Source organism: Pinus tabuliformis, chromosome 7 (genome assembly GCF_031772625.1).
Source record: "Pinus tabuliformis cultivar Carrire ecotype Pingquan chromosome 7, CPIR1, whole genome shotgun sequence".
NCBI classification, from domain to species: domain Eukaryota; kingdom Viridiplantae; phylum Streptophyta; class Pinopsida; order Pinales; family Pinaceae; genus Pinus; species Pinus tabuliformis.
Window position 1 is genome coordinate 1,456,245,613 of NC_142293.1, and position 24,915 is coordinate 1,456,270,527.

General features: G+C 38.4%; 1 pseudogene; it reads right to left on the reverse strand.

The window, feature by feature from the left end:
- LOC149253232 (uncharacterized) overlaps window positions 1–24,915 on the reverse strand; it is a 141,978-nt pseudogene that overhangs the window by 74,117 nt on the left and 42,946 nt on the right.

Consider the following 24,915-nt stretch of genomic DNA (forward strand, 5'->3'; position numbering starts at 1 on the left):
GTTTCTCATCCAATGCTTTAGTGTAGAAGTCTCGTGGACCTTTAGAAGAACTATAGAGCTTGACCTCGATGACAAGAAGTCATTAAGTCTTGAAAAGGTGATACCCCTACTGAGCTTGGGTAATGGATTATGTAATAGGTTTAAAGCCCTCTTGTTTTTCTCGTTTTTGTATAGGGAATTCTAGGCATGGTGATTCCGACACATTCTCGACCATTAACCATCACAAGCTTTGTGTGAACTCCTGAAAAGGGTTCCTCTCCTACCACCTTCTAGTTCCCCATTGACACCACGAGGATGCAAGCGATAGATAACCAATGTGTTGAGAATGAAAGCTTGGGTAAGCCTTCCTGCGAGACCCTCAGGCTAACCTCGTGATTTGAGGGAGAAATGCCTCCTTCAGTGCTCTCATAACATGCTTTAAACAAATGCATGACTTTGAGCTGAATATCAAGGGTAACGGTGAACTTCAACCCTTCCTCGCGCAACTAGGTATATGTAATCTCTGCATTATAAAATGTGTCTTTGAGCCCTCTGATTCCCATCAGATTTGTTCCACAACCCTGATATTTTTCCCTTCTGACCAAGGACTCATTATTTCCTTTGTACAACTCAAAAATTTTATTGGAATATCATTCAGAAATGTACTTACTTCGGTTCTAAAGTTATTTATTGTTTATTAATATATCATAGTCCTGGGATCAGCTCCAACAACCCTTTTTGCATAGTATTTTTCTTCCTTCTCGGAAGCCTTGATTTACTCTATTTATTTAAGAACATTACTCATTAAAAAGTAAATACACACACAAACCTGAGTTACCATCACTGTCATATTTTCATAGAGATATCATCATCTACATAAGCCATAACATCATACAACAGACACAATTCCAGGCAACATTATGTAATAATTATTTATCCACAAACAAGGTAACAAATACAAGTCCAGAACTAAGATAACATCATGCAATATCATTTATCAATAGGTAGTAACCTCTGAGGGTAATTACTTATATTAGATTTTTAGGGTAACTGAGTTGGAGACAAGGAATCTCCACCCAACCATAGACAATTGCAGCCACAACTACTTGTTGTTGCCACCCCCGAGCCATATTTCAGAGTCTGAGGGGGGAATACTTTCTTAAGGGATTGAACATCAACTACCAACAATGCAGGGACTCCAGAGGACCTCCTACCTCAATCCCAATAGTTTTTTGCCATCTTTTTTCAACGCAGAGGGTCCAAAGGGGCCCCAACTCACCCCAGGCATGCACACAATTGTTCACTCCTTCTAGGAGTCTAGAATCCACTTTAACCACGATATCCAGTGAAGTCTTACTAGTTAACCACTTCATGATGGTCTCTTCCCAAGTTGTTACAAGGCTGCAGAGACAACTATTTCAAACCACATCCTCCAGAGGACCCTAAGTATTATAGGGCTTCAAATATTTCATCCCAACCCAGAGCCTCCAGGGACTGAATATATTATAGGGCTCCATGGATCTTATCTCAACCCAAAGCCTCCAGGGAACCCAAGCTATTATAGGGATCTAAAGGCTAGCAACACAATCCAAAGCCTCTAGGGAACTTGAGAACTGATCCCATTCTCTTCTCTTCTCTTTTGCACTCTCTTGACTACCACCACAAGATACCTGTAAACCTTCTTCTTGGTGTGATCTGCTGCTTTCTTTTCTACTCCGTTGAGCTCTCTCTATTCTTTTAATGAATCCCCTTTTCCGAATAAATTCCCTTTTTCCATGGTGTCTATCTTGTTCTTCCTGGTATGTGTTGTCCTGGAAATCGCAGCTCCCTTTCTGCTGCCCTTCGTCATTTTCTTCTTGTTTACATTCCTTGAGCACATGGGATGTGTACTCTTGTTACAACCTATTTTTTTTGTTGACTAGCGAAATCGGCAACGACGGTGGTATCATACTCGCGTTACACTGGGTTGAATCCCACCGGCTGCCACTATAACCTCTAGGAGGAACCGCCCAGCCCGTAAGAATGACCCTCGGTTAAGACGAGACTCGAACTCGTGACCTGCACAACAGCATGGACAACTTAGCAGATCATTTGCTAGCCACGAGACCAAACCTCTGCGGGCTCTTGTTACAACCTATTTAATCTAAAGAGTTTTTCTCATTAAATTCCTACACTAACAGCCTTTAATGGTTGTCTAGAAATTTAGTTTCTGACTCTGCAAAAGAACCATAACTTCCCAAGCAAGCCATCCTCTTCTCCAACTTTGGAATCCATGTCCTTGACTCAATTTTCCCCTTTCTTTTTCTTTCTTTCATGCCTTTTCATCATATTTACAATGTATTTTATGAGAGACCCTCGGGTGGGGTTGTCACAATCCCCTCCCCCTTGCAAGAGCATTTCCCTCAGCGTTCTTCCACCGATAAGCCATATAAAAATTTGAAAATGTAAAACATTATGTTCCATCAAGATTTATGTACATAGCTCTATACAATATATACAATTCATACATGCTTTCTTTACCCAACAAACAAGAAATGGAAATTTTCTTTCATGGCATCAACCATTTCCCACGTGGCCTCCTCCAGCACAAAGTTCTTCTAATGCACCTTGACTCATTCTATGACTTGATTCCAGAGCTTAAGGCTCCTCCAATCTAGAATGCACATTGATTTGGGCTGGAAATCTCCTTTAGGTTCCACCTGTAGCATAGACCAACTAATCACATGATTAGAGTTCGACACATATCTTTTATGTAAGGAAACAAGCAAAACATCATGAACTTTAACTAACAGAGGTAAAGCCCACCTATATGCGAATGGCCCAATCCTTTCAAGGACTTTGAATTGTCCACAATGCTGTGGTGCTAATTTGGCACACATCCCAATTCTAAGGGAAATCCTTCTAGGTTTGAGTCTTAAGTAAACATATTCTCCAACTTAGAACTCCTTGTGAATTCTATGCTGATTTGCACAGCTTTTCTATCTATCCTATGCCACCTTCAAGTTCCGCTTTACGTTCTGAACCTGTTGTTCCATATACCTGAGCATATAAGGTCATATATGGATTTTGTTAGATGGGTTACTCCAACTAATGGGAGTGTTACACCTCTTGCCATACAGTGCCTCAAAGGGGCTAATCTTTATGGACTTTTGGTGTCCATTATTGTATGAAAACTCCACAAGTGGAAGATATTCTTCCCATCTCTTGGGATGATGAATCACATACATCATTCACATATCCTGAAGGATCTGATTGACCCTCTCTGTTTTCCCATTTGTTTGTGGATGATAAGTTATACTAAACGCTAATTTTGTTTCCAATCCTATAAACAATTCCTTCCAAAACCTGGAAGTGAACCTAACATCTCTATTTGACACAATCTTCTTGGGGATGCGATGTAGCCTTACAATCTCTGTCAGGCCAGGTAGTAACTCCACGAAATTCAATTCATTGATTTCATTTAGGTTGGTGTTTATTATATACATGAGGGAGGTTGTTCATTTCATCTCCCGGTGACTATTCATATTCTCCATTATTTATTTACATAAATTTCAGTTATTCACCCAATCTTGATGATTAGGTGTCAACATTCCCCACCTTAATCTGAAGGGATGTTTGTGACTCCAAGCATCGTTCTAAATCTTTCATGTTTTTCTCTTCCAAGCACTTTGGTGAAGATGTCTGCAATTTGCTTGTTCGTGGAACAATGGCGGAGATGGATTGTTTTGGCCTCAACATGATGTCGAATCAGATGATATTTAGTATTGATGTGCTTCGTTCGATCATGGAACTTTGGGTTCTTTGCCAACTTTATTGCAGAGGTATTGTCAATCATGAGAGGAGTTGATTGTACTTGTTTTACCTGCAAATCTTCAAGAATTTTCCTAAGCCACACAATTTCTTTTGTTGCTTTAGCTGCTACCACATATTCTGCTTCTGTTGTGGAATCCGTTGGAACTGATTGTTTGCGTGATATCCAGGAGACATCTCCTGATCCAAGACTCATAGCATATCATGAAGTAGATACCACAATTGCTTTGTCTCCATCGGAGTATGAATCAAAGTATCCGATCAAGCTGAAGTCATCCACCTGTGTATACTTGATTCCAAAGTCTGGATTTCCCTTCAAGTACCTTAGAACTCTTTTTGCAGCAGATCAATGTCCCTCACAAGGCTTTTGCATAAACCTGGAGAGGATTCCAACATCAAATGAAATGTCTGGTTTGGTAGTAGTCAGGTAGTTGAGACTTCCTACAAGCTGTCTATACTTTGTTGCATCCTCAAATTCTTTTCCTTCAGTAGATGTGAGCTTTAAGTTTTGTTCCATTGGAGTAGTAAGAGGATTGCATTTTGTCATGCAAAACCTGTTCAACAGATCTCCAATGTATTTCTTTTGAGAAAGAAATATGGACTTCAGATGTTGGGTTACTTCAATACCAAGATAGTAATGAACATATCCCAAATCATTCATTTCAAAACTTTTCCCCAATTCCTTCTTTATGGCTGCAATGTAGCTTTCATTGTTCCCTGTCATCAAAAGATCATCTACATATACCACAATATATACAACTGTTTTTCCAACTTTCTTAACAAATAATGTTGCATCATCAAGATCATAATGTTTGAAATTGAGTTTCAGAAGATGCTTAGTTAGTTTTTCATACCAGGCTCGCGGTGCTTGTTTGAGGCCATACAAGGACTTCACCAATTTGCATACTTTATGTTCATGTCCTTTCACAAAAAATCCTTCAGGTTGGGACATAAAAACATTCTCTTTTAGATCTCCATTCAAGAAAGCAGTTTTTACATCCATTTGATGGACTTTCCAACCGTTCTGAGCTGCTAGGGCAAAGAGTGTCCAGATGGTAGCGCATTTCGCTGTGGGGGAAAAAGTCTCCTCATAATCAAACCCTTCCTTCTGTGCAAAACCTTTTGCCACAAGCCTAGCTTTTTGCTTGGCAAGTGAGCCATCAGATTTATACTTGTTCTTGTAGACCCACTTGCAGCCAATTTGTTTGGTTCCTAATGGAGGATCAACCAACTTCCAAGTGTCGTTCTTTATGAGGGCATCATACTCCTTTTGCATCACTTCTTTCCATTCATCATGAGAAGCATCTTCTTTGAAGGAATTTGGTTCAAAATCTGTAGACAAGTTCAATTCACAATCATAAGAAACATCCATATCAACAGGTGAATTAGAGTCATCCAAATCAACTCCATTTTGCCAGTTTGAATTTCTAGTTCCTGTCTTTCCAACCTCATCAGGATGAACACTTTCAAGTGTCTTTGTCAACCACTTTGGGGGACCTTTCTCAGATGGTCCAGGCTACTCCGTTGATTGAGTTGGGACTGAATCAAGATTGAGTCTCCCAATTCTATCAATCACATCACTTAAAGCATCATCTGTTGTTGGAGTTTCATGCGGGGGAGAGTGTTCCTCAGAAGAAGATTCCACATGTTGATCTAGTATAGGAATCCCCCCTTCAAGATGTGGAATCTAATTATCAAATTCTTGAAATGTTTTTTCTTTTGCGAATCTATCCAAGCAATCAAGTTGCTGCTCAACAACATTGTCAGTTTTGGATGATTCAAGAAAAATTACATCTCTAGATACAACAAAATTTTTATTTACTTCATCATAGAGATGGTATGCTTTGGAGGTGTTTGAATACCCCAGGAAGATACATTTACGACTTCTAGCACCAAGTTTGTTTCTATGTACCTTTGGTATCAAGGCATAACAGGTGGAACGAAAGACCATGAGATTCTTTACCGAAGGAACATGTCCATACCACATTTCATATGGAGTCTTGTTTCTAATAGCATTAGATGGACATCTATTCTTTATATATGCAGCACATAGAACAGCATCAACCCAAAACATTATCTTTACATTTTTTAAGAAGAGCATGGATCATACCATATTTAAGATTGTCCTATTCATTCTTTCAGCTACACCATTTTGTTGGGGATTATAAGGTACAATTGTTTGATGTTTGATCCCATGTTGGCGAAGATAGTTTTCAAATTCATTTGATGTGTATTCTTTTCCATTATTAATGCGAATAGACCCAATATGAGATTGTGCATCATTTTCAATCCATTTATGAAAATTATTGAATGTTTGAAAAGCATCAGATTTGTTCTTCAATAAATAAACCCAACACATTCTGGTGTAGTCATAAATAAATGTCATCATATATTTATTTCCATTTGCAGAAGGAACAGGCATTGGACCACATAAATCTGAATGAATGAGTTCAACTTTTCTATGCGCTCTTGTATGTGAATCATGAAAAGACTGTTTGCTATGCTTTCCTAGAATACAAGCATCACATTCCTTAAATTTCCTAGGAATTGTAGGCAAACCAGCAACACCATTTTTCTTCAACAAGCGGAGGCTGTCATAGTTCAAATGTCCAAATCTAGCATGCCATAATAAACTTGATGGAAGTGTACCTTCTTCATGATGATAATTTTATGAGAAATATTGTGCACGAGCAAAGGTTCCTTGCAGCTTGAGAAGACTTTCTTATTCTATTCCCCTCATGACAAGTGAGTGGTCAGATGCTTTTATTACCTCAAGCTTGCCATCAAACATATGAATGGAGTGACCTTGCTGGAGGATGTGGACCAGGGACAACAAGTTTCTCTTGAGCTGTGGGAGATATAGAACATGATGCAGAAGAAAGTCTGGAAGACCAGGCAATTTAAGCCTGATTGTGCCAAGCCCTGATGGCTTGATTTTTGATTGGTCTGCAAAGTATACTGATCCATCAACATTGTCAGTGAAATCTTCAAAAAAATCTTTTCTCTGAGTCATGTGGCAGGTTGCTCCTGAATCAAGCAACCAATCATTTTTCCAAGAAGCAAGTGAAGCATTAAACAAATCTTCATTTACTCCAATGTTACATTGTGCCACAACATAGTGAGCGGATTCAGGTGCTTTACCTTTGTCTATATCATTAGTTTTACCTTTCTGTTGGTTTCTTTGCTGCTCAATTTTTTCCCATGGTAGCTTGCATGTAGAGGCATCATGTGATCCATTTCTTTTGCAGTGAATGCAGTGCAAATCTGCCTTTTCTCCTTGAGAATGTCTGTCCCCTTGCCTCTGAAATATCTTCCTCTTCCTCTTCGACCACCTCTTCCTCTTGAAGAATCTTGAGCATGATGCTTTTCTTTATGAGCAAGGCACACAGCCTCTTCAGAAGATTCATGGGTTGTCTTCTTTCCAAAAGCTTTCTCTCTTTCAGGAAACATTTTCACAAGAGAGTCAAAGGTGATATCTTTGAGATTTCCATTTGCTTGCAATGACTCAAGATAATTGGATTAAGTAGGATAAAGTGCCTTGAGAAAAGCGATAAGAGGAATATCCAATTCAACCTTAGTGGACTTAAAATTGCATTATAGACTTTACTTCAGATGCAAGAGCAAGAGGATCATAATTTTGCAGTTCAAGAGTTAAGAGTTTAATCATGAGTTGAACAACTTCAAGTGCAGAATGTGAGTCATAGAGTTCTTTCAGCTTTTGTAAGGCTTCAAAGGCAGTTGAAAATGGCGAAATATGGCGACTCACCTCTTCATTTACAGATGCTGTGATTAATGCATAAGCTTTACTGTCCTTGTTTTTCCAAATGACGAGCTCTTTGTCTGAGGTAGGTTGTTCCGGCTCTTTGTCTCCGTCTCCAACACACACTCCTTTCCACAACTCATTGAAAATGAGGGTGTGTTTTATCATCCGGGACCACTCAAGATAGTTCTCCTTGCCAGTGAGAACTATTCCCACAATAGATATGATTGAATGCATTCTGTAAAAAATTACTTTTGTTGATAGAAAAATACTTCTGCCAATATACAGTAAAATTGTACTTCTGGTGGTAATTTTTTTTTTAATTACAATTCAAAAGGGAATTCTCTCCATACAGGGATTTGCACTGTCTTTGTCTTTAATGAAGATATAAAACATAGATCAGCTATGCATTCTCAAAAGATTTCAAATCTCTTCCTCATATACCAATATGGACGCCAATACCATGCAGTCAGCGTACCAAAAAAAAGGGCTCAATACAATTCCATGTGTTAAACAATGTTAAGAGTACATTCAACAACGTTCAAAGTACATTCAACGCGTGGATTTTAACACATTTTACATGCCAAAAAGTCTTCAACGTATATACCAAAAACTTCAAAGTATATGCCAACGTTATGTGAAAAACTTCAACGTATATACCAGCATCATTCACGCAGCATCATTCACCCAGCGTTAAAAAATACCAGGAGCAGCGTATATGTGACATATATGAAACAACGTTTATATGGAGGGAGCAGCGTAAATCATATTACAGGCAGCGTTCAACATATGGGTGGACAAAACTATGGTAAATAGTGGTAATGGCGGTTTTACATATTACAACCCAGCAATATAAACAAAACACTGTTTCCTCCTGCGCAGAGCGTATTCATACCAGATACCAAAGCTTGGATAAGTCAGCAATGGCGCCACAACTTTGCAACGTATTGCTTGAACAGTTCGCCAAGCGTGGTATGAAACAAGTGGTCCTCCAGGCAGCCGCACATATGGTGGTCTTATTGGAGCGTTTCACGCACCATTCACTCAGGCAGCGTTCCACTCAAACTTCAACAGCACACTCTTCGCATCTGCGTTCCTCCACGCTCATACCTAGACTATGGCACGAGTTTGAAAGTTCAAGGGCGGTAGACTGTATAGAGATGGGTGCAGGATTTCAGCCGAGGACGTTCAATCATGTGGAGAATGCCTTTTTTCAAAAATGCCCTCTGCACTGGAACGTTGTTCCCAGGTCAGAGGTGGCAGTTCTGAAATATGGACAGAACAAGAAAATAGGCAGAAAATGGAGTTACAAGGGCAGGAGTACTAAAATTAGGACTGGCTCTGATACCATGTCAGGCTAGGTAGTAACTCCATGAAATTCAATTCATTGATCTCATTTAGGTTGGTGTTTATTATATACATGAGGGAGGTTGTTCATTTCATCTCCCGGTGACTATTCATATTATCCATTATTTATTTACATCAATTTCAGTTATCCACCCAATCCTGATGATTAGGTGTCAACAATCTCCTTTATGAAGATTTGTGCTATGTCACTAGTGGAATTGGTGGATTTGAATGCCACAAAATGAGGTCCCTTGTTAAGCTTATCCACCACCACCATGATTGTGTCATGCTACTTAGATGTTTTGGGTAATCTAGTAATGAAATCTGTAAAAATTACCTCCCACTTCCACTTTGGAATGGGGATAGGCTGCAAAAATCCATCCAAATGTCTGCACTCAGCCTTTACCTGTTGGCACTCTGTGCACCTTGCGACAAAATCAACCACTTCCCTTTTTAAATTCGGCCAATAATAGGACCTTTTGATGGCTATAAGGGTATTTTGATAACCCAAATGACCCAAATAAGGTTTATTATGAAATTCCTTCATTATAAGACCTTTTACCTTGCCATTGTTATGCACATAAATCATGCCTTTGAACAAGATTAAGCCATCCTCATGAAGGCTATACTCTTCATCCTCACTGTGTTGTGACAAATTTTCTCTCACTTGCTGATATTTCACATGTTGAAGTCCAACACTTGACTTTTTCTGCCAAATTTGTTGTACCTAAACTTATTGCCACTAAATGAGTTGTCTAGATTCTTTGGCTTAGAGTATCAGTGACCTTGTTTTCCTTACCTTTTATGTACTTGATTTCAAAGTCGAATTAACTGAACATGGCCAACTATATTTCTTGCCTAGCATTCAACTTCAGTTGTCAAAAAAAATACTTAAGTCAACTATGGTCTATCATGAGTGTGAATTTCCTATTGAGGAGGTAATGCCTCCACATCTTTAGAGCATGAATGATGGCAGACAACTCTAAATCATGAGTGACGTAGTTCACCTCATGCTTATTTAACTTCTTAGATTCATAACATACCACTTACCCTTCTTGCATCAAGACTCCATCGAGTCCTTCCTTGTAGGCATCTGTACATACTAGGAAATCCTTGTCAGGATCTACAATTCTCAGTATTGGTGGATTGGTGAGTAACTTATTTATTTTTCCGAAGCTTTCTGTACATTGTGAGGTCCACTCAAATTTCTTCCCTTTTCTTTTCAATGTTGTAATGAGATGGCCTACCTTAGAGAAATTTTGAATAAATATCCTATAACATCCTGCCAAACCCATGAATGACCCATCTACATCCACATTCATTGGAGTCGGCCACTCCCTTATAGATTTAATCTTCTCAGGATCAATTGTGATTCCTTCTTTGGAGACGATATGTCCTAGATAATGTATCTGTGACTGGAAGAAGTCACACTTATTGAGCTTCACATATAGCTTGTGCTCTCTCAACAACTGTAGTACTGCAACCAGATGTCTCTCATGTTCTTCTTCAAACTTTGAGTACACAAGTATGCCATCGACAAACACAATGGCATACTTATCCCAATAAGGATGCAACATGTTGTTCATTAGGCACATAAGTGTAGCTTAGGAATTGGTAAGTCCAAAGGGTACCACTATGAAATCGTAGTGCCCATATCTTGTTCTGAACGTGATCTTATGAATATCCTCTTCCTTTATTATCATTCTCATTTGATGGTATCCATATCTCAGGTCGATTTTAGAGAAAACTGTTGTTCCTCGTAACTAATGAAAGAGGTCATTGATTCTTGGCAATGGATGTTTGTTCTTAATAGTCACTTTGTTTAGTTGTCTGTAGTCAATGCACAATCTAAGAGTTCCATCTTTCTTTCTCACAAATATTACTATTTCTCCCCACAGAGACACATTATGCCTTATATAGCCCTTGTAGAGCATTTCTTTCGGCTACAATTTCAACTCAACCAGCTCCAGAGTTCTCATTCGATATGGCACCTTAGACGCGGTTGCTTCTCCAAATATCAGCTCGATAGAAAAATCTACCTCTTTTCAAGGAGGTAGTCTAGGAATGTTCGCTAGAAATACATCTGTGAATTTTTGAAAAACAGGGTATCTTTGCAGCAATTCGGCTTCCTCACTTCCTGTGCCTTGATCGACATTCTCTTCCACGGTAATATGTACTGCAAATAATGTGCAACATTTTCTACCATTGTGTTTGGCCTACATAGAAGTAACTAACCTCACCGAAATGATCTCTTTCTCACCTTGCAACACTCTTTTCCTTCCTTGCTTATCCAGGTACTCAATTATTTTCTTGTAGAAATCCACTTTGGTTTGATGTAGGTACAACCATTCCATGCCCAAAAATATTTCATACATTCCCAATCGTAATATATTCAAGTGGGAGGTTGTGGGCATGTCACTAAGATTGAATGCACATGACCTTACCTAATGGTTGATCCTTCACTTTGTTCCAGTTGCCAATTGAACTAGCCAAGGTTCTTCATGCTATTCTTTGACTAGATTGCATTTCTCAGTGAGTTTTGGGCTAACATAGCTATAATTAGAACCTGGATCATTTAAAATAGAAATAACTTGTTCTTGTGGCTTACCTTCCATCTCACTGATGGATGCCTCATGATTTTCTTCGTGGTTATTCAATGCGACGTAAATCCTAGTCATACTCTGAGCTACCTTGCCCATCGTACTTACTTCTTAAGCACTGTAAATACTTGGTCGTATGTCTTGCTCGTATAGACAATCTCTTCCTCTGTGATTCTGTCCACAAGTCCAACAAACTTTGAATCGACGTAGAAATTTTTATTTCCCTTGTAAACTTTGGAGTTGGTAGAGATTCAAAAGATGATGCAAATTCAGAATATCCTCAACCTTGAGTGGGTCGACACAAATCCCTTCCTTTGAAACGACAAATCCTATAAATTGACTGATTACAATAAAGAAACACACTTGTGAGGATTCAAGTGTAGATTTTAGTGACAACATGTGATAAAGATAGCTCTCAGGCAGTAGATGGTCTTCTCATTATATTAAATGAATTGGCAAGTCATCCAAATAAGGTTGCACAATATGCTTGATATCATGAAATGCATAAGACATAGCTCGTTGGAAAGTTGCACCAGCATTCTTCAAACCAAATGGGATTTTTCGATAGGCAAAAGTCCCCCATGGAAAGATGAACACGGTTTTATGTTGATCAGCTGGGAATATGTCGATTTGGTTATAGCTAGAAAATTTGTCCATAAATGAAAACATTTCATTTTTGGCACAATTGTCAATGATTTGATTGATATAAGGAGTAGGATAGTTGTCCTTCAGAAAAGCCTTATTGATATCCCTATAATCAATGCATACTCTAATGATTCCTTGCTTCTTGTTAACAGGTAAAATATTGGACACCCAATAAATCAAGGTAACTCGGGTGATGAAACCTGCTTTGATCAGTTTCTCGACCTCAGCTTTAATCGCTACAAAATTTCATGGATGTAATGGAAGTAATAGTTGTCTGATAGGTTTTTCATTTGGGTAAAGTATTAATATCATCCATAACAATGCTTGGGTCAATTCCTGTTGTCTCCTCATACGACCAGGAAAAAATGTCGCAGAATTCTTGAAATAGGGCTTTATATGTTCGAATCTCTTCAAATGAGCACGAAGAACCTATGTGAATATTTTCAATAATTCATGTTTTGAATGAAATATCAATGGAAATTGTTGTAGATATGTTTCCCAAATTCCATTCAGATTCAACTTGAAAAACTAGCATGGGCCATTCTAGACTATCTACAATCTCAAGCAAAAACATAGTTGAAAAATCATTCTCGATTCTATCAGGGTTAGGGAGAAAAGATGAACGATGATTATAATTGTTCCATGGAATTTCATTCGAATTAATGACCTCCATAATACTTTTGTTAGTCAGAAATGTATGGTTGAAAGGATTAGAAAGTGAAACTGGTTCTAACCAAGGTAAAGGAGAATAATCATCATTGATCGCATTCACTTGGTCAATCTCAGAAGATGGTGGGTTAGAAAATGATTGAACTACCTGGTAAGCCAATTCAAGCGGGCTCAAAGACATTTTGTTGCTATAGGAGGTAAATTCAGACTAGGAAGGCACTATCCACGGATAAGAAGATTCCATAATGCTTGATGTAATCATGTTAACATCAGCAAAGTTAGAAGGAAAATTCGGTGGACAAAGTGAAAAGGTTCCCATTAATGATGAGTCTTTTAGCAAACCAACACCAATATCCTCATAAAGAGTATTCATTTTTCTTAGAAAAGGTATGCTACATGTAGAGTTAGGGTCAGAAGTGTAGTAAGACAACTGGTCTACTTTGACAATTTTCTCTTTGTGAGGAAATTGTATCATATGGAAAAATGATGAGACCATTGCTGACATAGTGTAGGTCCAACTTCGACCAAGAAAAAGGTTGTAATTTAGCTGAGAATCACCAACTTCAACTTTGATCACGACTGTTTTACCCTCTAACTCTATGTTCAGATCATTCAGGATTCCATAAGGGTGAAAACCTCTTCCATCAAAGGCTTTTAGAGTGGTAGGTGAATGATTGATAGTTAGAGAACCTAAAGCTTTCCAACAAGAAATCGACATGATACATGTAGAAGCTCCTTCGTCAACAATTATGTGAAACAGTCATTTGGTTTTAACAAAAAATGGAATCTGGAATGCTAGTTGATGTGGGAGTCTAGGTATATGACTCTCAAGATTAGATATAATTATATTAGAATCCCGCGGATCAATAGCTCCAATTACTGACAATAATAACTTCCATGGTGTTGGGCATGTTTGCAACACCTCAAGAGATGACATTGTTGAAGGAGATATAGCTAGGTCCTCAACAATATTGTAATTCTGTGTAGCTCTAGCATGTGGGTTGAAAGCTGATTTTCAAAGAACACCTTTGGGAAGTGGTCTAATAATCATGTCAAGATTTAGTTTCTCGATTTGTAATGGTTCAGAAGGAAGAGGAATTAACCTATGAATTTGACCAGACAAGCTAGTCTCGTTCCCATTGACCACAGGACCCTTAGATCCGTAATATTTTGATCTCGTAGCTACCATAATTTGCTGTGAAGACATCATCATGATATCTTGCAATGTGGAAGAGGAAGATGTGTTATTAGAAACTATTTTTATGTCTTGAGAAGGAAAAGGATCCTTCAAAACAACAATATTTGGAGAAACTTTAACGAATTTGGTAACCCCGATGTGGCCATTCCTTCATATAATGATGTTCATTACATATAAGGCAAGGATAATGAGGTTTCCGTTTCTCGTCAGTAGGTTCAATTTTAGTGGGTTCCTCTTTTGGAGAAGCGTTTTGTTTTGATTTACCTTTCCCCTTATTTTTACCTCCGAACGATTGACTCTTGCCAGTAGATGATTCTACGACATTAATTTCGGAAATAGCTTCTAGAGAAAGGCTTTCAACAGGTGAATATTATATGGCCAAAGTTTGAGTACTTTTAGAATTTTTCTTTTTCCCCTTAGACTATTGGCTCACATAATCCATTATAACATGAGCGACATTAGATCTTGTAGGAGTTGAAATTTTTTGATCATTCAAAATTGCTAGGAGCAGTAAATTCAAGATTTTCTCGTACAAGGTTTCGAATTAGTTGTAGAATAAGTCTAAGTACTATGCATGAGCAATTACCTTATCTCCTTTCATGACACCTCCCTTAGCAACATCCTCAGTAATAAAAGGAAGTAATGACTTCGTAAACCATTCAGCTAAAATATGATTTGGAATAAAAACTTTGCCTACTTGACACCTATGTCTCCATTCATGTATATGATCATAATTGTCAGTCAATTTTGATTGTTTTAAGGAAGTCAATAGTTTGGTACCAGTGTCGTATCAATTCGATAGCTGGAAATCGGTTAAAAATGTTGTTGCTAGAGAGTTAAATTTATGGAAAGAAGCATTATGTAGCTCAATGTACCATTTAGTTGCTTAACAGATTAAAGTTCGTTGGAAAAGTTGAAGTGTGATAGAATCATCAATTATGGAATTTGATGCACACTAAATATGATATGTCATCACGTGATTGGATGGGTCTTCTCCTAATTTTCCTTCAAATTTGGGTATGTCACTTAGTAATGTGGTGGGAATCACCAGCCAAAAAGGATAATAATAAATAGGATTGTTTGTTAGCTGGGATAAATCAGGTAAATATAGGGTTGTAATGAATGGTAACTGCTAGTTAGGGTCTTGCTGTAGAGTTTGATAACCTTGCGGGTTACGTCCAACCCCTAGAGGAGGATACTAAGTATATCCTACAATAGCATGTGCAGTTGGAATTTGAATACCACCAGGGTAACCGTGGTGAGCCATACCAGGTTGAGGTTGAACATGGACTTGATAAGTATGAACACGGTATGGTTGACTCTGGAAAGGTTAACTTTGACCCATTTGACCCAAGTAATATTTCCCTTGTACAGGTTGAGCTTGTAAAGGTTGACCTTGAACAAATTGACTTTGAACAGGTTGACTTTGGATAAATTGACCTTGAAAAGGTTGGTTTTGGAAAGCTTGACCTTGGAAAGGTGGACCTTGAAAAACTTGTCCTTGAAAAGGTGGAACTTGATAAGCTTGACCTTGAAAAGGTGGGCTTTGGAAAGCTTGGCCTTGAAAAGGTGTTTGCATTGTTCCTATACCAGGTTGTTCGATAAGAATCTATGGTGTAGACTGGACGGTAGGACTAGTTTGATAAGAAGAAGCCTGAGGGATTTCTTGTGTAGTTTTTGGAACAGGTATTTGAGGGGTAACTTGAACGGTCATTTGCTATACTCCTGGGATAGGTGTCTGAGATGAACTTCGAACGGACTATGAAAGAGGTGTTTGAACAGGTGTTTGAGGTGCACTTGGAACAGGTTGTTAAATTGGTTGTTGAATAGGTTGTTGAGTTGGTTATTTAACAGGTGTTTGAGGAATTGTTTGAATAGGTTGTTGGACAGGTACAACAATACTTGGAATAGGTGATTGAGGAATATATTGTCTAGTACATTGAACAGGCTGATAAACTGGTACTTGTGGAGAAAATTGTTGAGGAAAACAAGGGTTCTAAATGATGTTCATCCCAAGCTAAGGAGTACCTATCATAGGTTGAGTGACAACAGGTTGACCTGGACTGGGATGAGGTATCTAACCATAAGCTCCAGTAAAAGGTTGACCTCCAACTGTAGGATAAGATCTGACAACAGGTTATCCTCATGGTGGAGGATAAGGTGGTTTCCCCCTAGGCAGGTAATAAACAATAGTTGGGGTTACTCGAGGGTTACCTAACTTACCGAATACCGTGTGAACATATTGGTCTGACGTCGTAGGTGCTTCAAGCATGGATGACATGCTCTTAACAATAGATGCAGATAAACCAAATGACCAAGTAGAAGGTTCAGGAGAAGAAGAAGCTCCTAAAAAATTCCCAGTAAGTGACTAGTATCTAGGACGAACTGACAGAATACCATGCAATAATGATTCCGGGGAGCTGGTAAACATAGATGAACAAGTAGGTAGGCTCCCAAGAGGAATTTCTAACATGTTTCTTCTCAATGAATAAAAAGGAATGCGGTGAGGTGGAAAACAAGGACCTAAAAATTTCAAAGGAGTAGAATACCAAGGAACAAGTTGGAAAGGATTGAAAGAAACTCATGGAAAAACTCTTAGATCAAAAGGTTCACTAGTGGTAACTGGAGTAAAGGTGATTCTTCCTCCTCATTCCCAGTAATATCTTCAATGATAATTAAACCAGAAGGTAATCCAGTCATAATTATCAGCTTCCTTCAAGGTGAAGGTGAGGCAGGATAGAGCTATTGTTGGAAATAATATTGAGAGGGGGGGTGAATCAGTGTTATCAAACTCTTTTCAATTTATACAAATATTTGGAGTTCTGACTATTGAAACTTGTGTATACCTTAAAAGTTGTAATTTAATATATCCTTCAGATGTGGATCATTAATCTGAGTGTTAGAACCATATAACAGTAAACATGAACAAGAAAAATAGAGCAACCAATCACACCAAAGAATGCAAGATATAAGGCGGAAACCCAATGTGGGTGAAAACCACCTGTTGCAATATGTCTCTATCTTCTTTCAATTAGAAAATTCTTTTTACAATGCTTCTGTACTGGTGCAGTCTTATACCAGCACGCAGGCCACAACCTGTAGAAGGCTACAACCTTCTCTTTTCTCTCAAGGACCACGTTTCATCAATTTTCAGACTTCAAATAGATCTGCAATTAATCAAATTCCTTGTGAAACTATGGAATCAATAACTTTCTCAGAGCACAGTACCAGTAACCAGACACTAATTCAAAACCTAGAACACAGTAGTAATAAAAAGAAGCAGTTAAAACAGATTTCAAGAAAAGTCTGCAACTTCACCAATAGAAACCTGTGCACATCCGCGGCTTCTTTGAATCTAATCTGCGGGTCTCCGCACCCACACTGGGTCAGTCCTCCGAACTTCGCACCTGTGGTGTACAAAACCTGCAAACCTTCGCACCTACAGCGTGCAAAACCTGTGAACCTCCGCACCTTTTCCTTGATATACTTGCGGATCTCCACACTTTCTCCTTCACTGGCCTGTGGATCTTCGCACCTGCACCGTGTGGCACCTGCGGTCCTGTGGTTATAGAGATTTTCAGACTTCAAGTATACCCCAGACTATCAAATTTACAGATCTAATCATGCGCCAAGGAGATCTCGACCCATCAGTAGATCTGCCTTATAAAGCTCAGGTTTCTCCTTGATTCAGATCCAGCTATCACTCACCAACTAATCACCAGAATTTCAGATCTTGCTCTCCTTAAGATATTCAACACATGAGTGCTCAGCCAAATGATCTCCTTTCCTTTTTATAGACAAGCCCTTACTCAAACCATGGACCAAAACCATAGAAAGCCAATACAAGGGACCCAAAACCGGGGTTCAATACTTTAGAAACAAAAACCACGGACCAAAACCATAGGAACAAAAATGTCGGAATAAATACCATGGATCAATCATAAAATTTCCCACGTGCACGCGCTTCTCTGCATGAAAGTGTGTGAATTTGACATCCACACCTTTTGTTCGGAGAACCTGCGGGTATGTCCGCACCTCTTGTTCAGAGCACCTGCGGGTCCGCGGTTTTTGTTCACTGCACCTGCGGGTATCTCATTTTCTATTATTTTGAGAGCCTGAACTGTGATTTTGTTGGGTCCCTATAATACTGGTGATTACCCCATTACTATTGTAGTTATACCTTTTATTAATATTGTTGTGCCCCTATTGCCCCATATTGTTATTACTGTGCCCCATAGAATCCCTCTATTGTTATTTTTGTGGCTTTATATTATTATTGTTATGTCGGCTGGATTATATTGTGACCCCTTAGACTCCTATATATAGAAAGGAGGTTTTGTGATTTGTATCATCCAAGAATTGTTCATTTATGTAATGTAAAGGAGGTTGTCCCCTCGAAGAGGCTGAATTCTAAGGCGTTGATCTATCTTTTCTATCTTTTCTTGAGCTGGTTTCATAACATTTGGTATCAGAGCTTTGGATTCTAGGGTTTCGCTGCTCCAAACAGGTCATCGTGGCATTTTCTTTATAACTTTTTTTTGTGGCATTTCAGAAGTCACAAGAAAAACCCATTTGAGAAGAAGTCGCGCTGAACCTTGGATCCGAATTTCAGAGCTTTTCGCACTATATTTGCGGAGATATGATCTAAGGAAGTTGGTATTTTTGCAGACTTCTGAATTACATTCCAAACAGGTGACCCAGGGAAAATCGTCATAACTTTCTCTCTGAAGATCGGATTGAAATTTTATAAGAAGGTATAGAAAGAGGACAAACTTTACTTTCTTGTATGCATTTTTTAGATCCAAAGGTCGAAACAATGACTCATGGCACGTCGTACAAGTTTGCTCTACTGAACTAGTCTATAATCAAGTCATTATGGGAGATTTCGCATAACTCTTCCTTGGAGAATCCAATTTGGGTCAGACTTGTGCCATTGGAAAGAGGACACAGAGGGCTACTATAGGTCACAAATTCAGAACTAGATGATCGGAAAGTACAAAGATACATCAGAGGCAATATCGAGCTCCTACAAAGTGAAAAAAGGTGTGTAGATTTTCTTAAATTTTTGCTTAAGCTTGGTTTGAAAATTTATTTTGAAGGAATTTAAAGGGCATAGTAGAGCATTATTATCGGTAACTGATGCCCCGAGGAAAGAAAATGCAAACACCTAGTAAGGAACCTAAAAGCTCTAGCATGACTCATGAAGAAGAGGAAGAAATGCAACATGATATATTAAAATTACAAGACCAAGTGCAACAACTGTCCCTTACACAAAAAGGAACAAAATCTAAGATGGATGGTTAAAGAAAGATGTAGAAGCTAAGATGAATGGTTTAAAGAAAGGTGTAGAAGCTAAGATGGATTGTTTAAAGAAAGGCGTAGAAGCTAAGATGATTGACGTGGAAGTTAAGATGGATGATTTGAAGATAGATTTGAAGACAGACATGGACGAATTGAAGATAAATATGAATAAGTTGCTACAAGAAATGGGCACTAAGGGTGAAAGGGTATTAAAGGAAACTCATGATGAGAATAAAAGAAATGTTAATCATGATTCCATAGACACTAATGTTGGATCGAAGACTCACCATATTCCAAAAATTGATATGAGGAAATTTGAGGGCAAGGATCCTGCCACATGGATATTACAGATAGAGCAATTCTTCGATCTCAATAATGTGCAAAACACACTAAAGGTATGTATGGAAACTTTATATTTGTAACCAAATCAGTTTGTATGGTATCAATGGCTTTGCTCTCGTAAACAATTTATCACTTGGGCAATTTTTACGGAAGAATTGATAGCACATTATGAGGATACAAAAAGCAACATTTTTTTTAGCCAATTGATAAGTCTCAAACTAAAGGGTTCAATAATGGAGCACAATGAGGAGTTCCAAAAATTGAACATAAGGGTAAAAGATATTCCAGAGGAGCATAGGATTGATGTGTTAATAGGGTCTTTAAAGGATAATATCCAACATGATGTTCGCCTTTGGGAACCTGATTCATTAGAGAAGGCATTCAGGTTAGCAAGAAAAATGGAAAGAAAAATTATGGCAACTAGGAAGCATACCACTCACAACTATAAAGATGGAAGTGTTCTTGCCCCTAGTCTTCCACAACCTATAAGGTTGACACCACAACAATTGGAAGAAAAAAGAGCAAAAGGGCTTTGTTACAGTTGTGATAGCAAATACACTAAAGTTCATAAGTGTGCTGAGAAGAAATTATTCTACATAGGTTGTGAAGAGGAAGAAGAAAAGGAGCAAGAAAGGTCAAAAGAAGAGGATATACTCCAGGAATAAAGCCTATATGAAGAACAAATAAATCCGACCATATCTTGTAATGCATTGGCGGGAATTACCACTCCTCAAACCATCAAGATAGAAGGACAAATTAAGAAGAAAAAGGTAATAGTTTTGATTGATTCAGGAAGCACCCACAATTTTATTCATTATAAGGTAGCAAAATAATTGAATTGTTTCCTATATCCAGCACCATAGTGTCAAGTGATGATTGCAAATGGAGGAACAATAAATTTCTCTGGAAAGTGCCATAATATCAAGCTATCCATGGGAGAATATGTATTGACTAGCCCAATGCTTTCCATTCCAATGGGAGGTGCTGATGTTGTACTAGGAGTCCAATGGCTACAATCCCTGGGTACAATAACTTTTAATTTTCAAGAACTTTTCATGAAATTTTCTACGGAAGGAAAGGAAGTTGAATTAAGGGGTATTGTAGGGAAACCAGGAAAGATAATCAGCTCTAATGGTATGACAAAGCTTCTAAAAAAGGAGCAAAGAGGTGTAATTTCACAATTATGCTCGCTAGATGTTTCCACATCAGAATCATCTATTTCTCCAGATCTCCAAAAAGTCCTGGACAATCATTCCAAGGTATTTGAGACTCCCAAAGGTCTCCCACCTATGCATGATCATGATCATGCTATTCATCTGATTCCAGGAAGTGTTCCTCCAAACATCAGGCCGTACAGATATCCCTATGTCCAAAAGAGTGAAATTGAACGTATGGTTGCAGAAATGCTAGAGGCTGGTATAATTCAACCGAGTCAAAGTTCTTTCTCTGCTCCAGTAGTATTGGTGCACAAGAAGGATGGATCATGGCGCATGTGTCCGGATTATAGGGAGCTCAACAAGCTCACTATTAAAGATAAGTTCCCCATTCCTGTCATTGATAAATTACTAGATGAATTGCATGGATCAATTTACTTCACCAAGTTGGATCTTCGTTCAGGATATCATCAAATCAGAATGAAGATTGAAGACATTCCGAAAACACCATTTAGAACTCATGAGGGTCATTATGAATTTTTGGTCATGCCTTTTGGCCTTACCAATGCACCTTCAACATTTCAAGGTTTGATGAATTCAATTTTCAAACCATTCCTTAGAAAATTTGTGTTAGTATTTTTTGATGATATACTAATCTACAACAAGTCTTGGAAGGATCATGTTGAACATGTTGACAGGGTGCTACAACTATTGAAGGAGAAACAATTATATGCAAAAAGATCCAAATGTTTCTTTGGAGTCCAGGAGGTGGAATATTTGGGTCATATTGTATCTCATGAAGGAGTTAAGGTAGACCCTAGCAAAATTAAAGCCATTAAGGAATGGAAAATCACCACATCCATAAAGCATCTGCGAGGATTTCTTGGGTTGATAGGGTATTATCGCAAGTTTGTTAATAATTATGGGAGAATAGCAGCACCTCTAACAACATTATTGAAGAAAGATGCATTTTCATGGACTCCGGAAGCAACAAAGGCCTTTGAACATCTTAAAGAGGCAATGTGCCAAGCATCGATCTTAGCTACACCAGACTTCACGAAAACCTTTATTGTGGAATGTGATGCTTCAGGAAATGGAATTGGTGCTGTTCTAATGCAAGATGAAAGACCCATTGCTTTTAAAAGCCGTCCAATCAAGGGAAAGTTTTTAAGCAAAGCTATTTATGAGAAGGAAATGTTGGCAATACTCCATGCACTTAAGAAATGGCGACCCTATCTAATGGGAAGACACTTCAAGGTAAAAACGGATCATGATAGCCTTAAATACTTTTTAGAACAAAGATTACCCTATGAAGAGCAACAAAAGTGGGTCATAAAGATGATGGGTTATGACTTTGAAATCATCTACAAAAAATGGAAGCAAAATGTGGTGGCAGATGCACTCTCAAGAAAGGATGAGGATGTGGAAGCATTGTTGTGCGCCATTTCTATTATCCAACCAGATTGGATAAATGAAGCAAGGGAGGAATGGAAGAGTGACGAAGAAGTGTGGGCACTTATTCGAAAGTTACAACAAGATTCCAGTACGTCTGATACATTTAGCTGGCAAAATGATTCGATATGGTACAAAGATCGCTTATACCTCTGTAAAAATTCCCAGCTAAAACAAAAGATTCTTATGGAATTGCACACTTCTCCCTTAGGAGGGCACTCAGGATTTTTAAAAACTTACCACAGGGTTAAGAAGGAATTTTTTGGGATGGCCTTAAATCAGATATTCAAAAGTTTGTGGCGAAATGTTTGGTTTGCCAACAACATAAAGTTGAAACAATTAAGACACCGGTTCTATTACAACCTTTATCCATTCCAAGCCAACGTTGGGAGGAGGTTTCAATGGATTTTATCATAGGTTTACCCAAGTATGAGGGAAAGAGTGTCATCATGGTGGTAGTTGACAAACTTACCAAGTATGCACACTTTTGTGCATTATCACATCCATTTAAAGCCAGTACAGTTTCTACTGCATTCATGGAAACAATTCAAAAGCTACATGGAAACCCAAAGATTATTGTAAGTGATAGAGATCCCATTTTCACTGGAAATTTTTGGACAAAATTATTTTCTTGTATTGTTACTTAGTTAGCTCATAGCTCATCTTATCATCCTCAATCTGATGGGAAAACTGAGATAGTAAACAGATGTTTGGAAGGATATCTTCGTTGCTTTGTATCTGATAAACAGACACAATGGGTCAAATGGTTTCCTCTGGCTGAATGGTGGTATAACACTTCCTTCCATACAACAACAAAAATGACCCCATTTATGGCACTTTATGGGTATCAACCACCATCCATCACATCATATTTAAAAGAAAATTCTAAGGTTCAAGCAGTGGAACATCACATCGAACATCAACAACAAGTTCTCCAACTCTTAAAGGATAACCTCGTGTTGGCACAGAATAGAATGAAACAATAGGCAGATCAACATCGCAATGAAAGAAGTTTTGATGTAGGTGATTGGGTATTCCTACGGCTACAACCATATAAGCAAATGTCCCTCAAGAAAGCTAAGAAGGATAATAAATTATCACCAAAGTATTATGGTCCGTACAAGGTGTTGCAAAAGATTGGTACTATGGCATACAAATTGGAGCTTCCTGCAGCTTCTTGATTGCACCTAGTTTTCCATGTTTCATGTTTAAAGAAGGTTATAGGCGACAAGCTCCCAGTTCAAACAATATTTCCAGAACTTGACAAGGAAGGAAAAATTATATTGGAACTGGAAGCAGTCACAAAAACAAGAACTCGACAGCTACGAAATCGTTCAATTTCAGAGTATCTTATCAAGTGGAAGAACTTATCCGCTGAAGATTCCACATGGGAGGATGAGAATTTTATGCAGAAGTATCCAGAACTACTCAAGCGTTGAGGACAACACTTTCTTGAAGGAGAGGGGCATGTTGGGTCCCTATAATACTAGTGATTACCCCATTACTATTGTAGTTATACCCCTTATTAATATTGTTGTGCCCCTATTGCCCCCATATTGTTATTACTGTGCCCCATAGAATCCCTCTATTGTTATTTTTGTGGTTTTATATTATTATTGTTAGGTCGGCTGGATTATATTGTGACTCCTTAGACTCCTATATATAGAAATGAGGTTTTGTCATTTGTATCATCCAAGAATTGTTCATTTATGTAATGTAAAGGAGGTTGTCCCCTCGAAGAGGCTGAATTCTAAGGCGTTTATTTATCTTTTTTATCTTTTCTTGAGCTGGTTTCATAACAGATTTTCCACTTGAGTGAGTTGCCATCAAGGACAACACTTATGCCATAGCGCCGCACCTGTGTCATAATGCCAACAATCTCCCCCTTTGGACTTGATAGCAACCCCAAGATCCTCAAATTCAATCTTCCCCTTTGTCATCAAGGGCAAAGGGTTATGCTCCCCCTGAGAACATGCTGAAAACTCCGTTCTGCTGTGTTGATCATGCTCCCCCTGACAGTAGGCCAGATCTTGACAAAAGAAATAGAGACAAAACATTAGCAGCATTATTCAGATCAGCATCCATGTTCTTCTTCTGTACTTTCTCCTCCAAGATCTTCTACCATAATGCCAACAAAGCATATTTAGAAGAATATATGCTCCCCCTGAACCTATGCCAACTAGTCTCTGACCAAACCATGTACGCGTATACCCCATATGAAATTCGCGTACAACAGACAAGATTCAACAACAAGATGATGCATCAACTACTCCCAACTTTTGTCTGAGGTATTCAAATGTTTCCCTGGGCAGTGGTTTTGTGAGTATATCAGCAACTTGTTCCTTAGAGGGAACATACTCCAACTTGACCTTTTGTTCAAGCACTTGTTCCCGAAGATAGTGATATTTGATAGGTATATGCTTGGTCTTTGAATGAATGATTGGGTTCTTTGAAATGCTGATTGCACTTGTATTATCACATAGGATGGAGATAGGTGGAGTAGAAGTGATTTGAAAATCCTACAAAGTTTGCATCATCCAAAGAAGTTTTGTGCAACAACATGCAGCAGCCACATACTCTGCTTCAGCTGTAGATAATGCTATTGAAATTTGTTTCTTGCTGACCAAGATACTAATCTGGAACCCATAAAGAATGCAC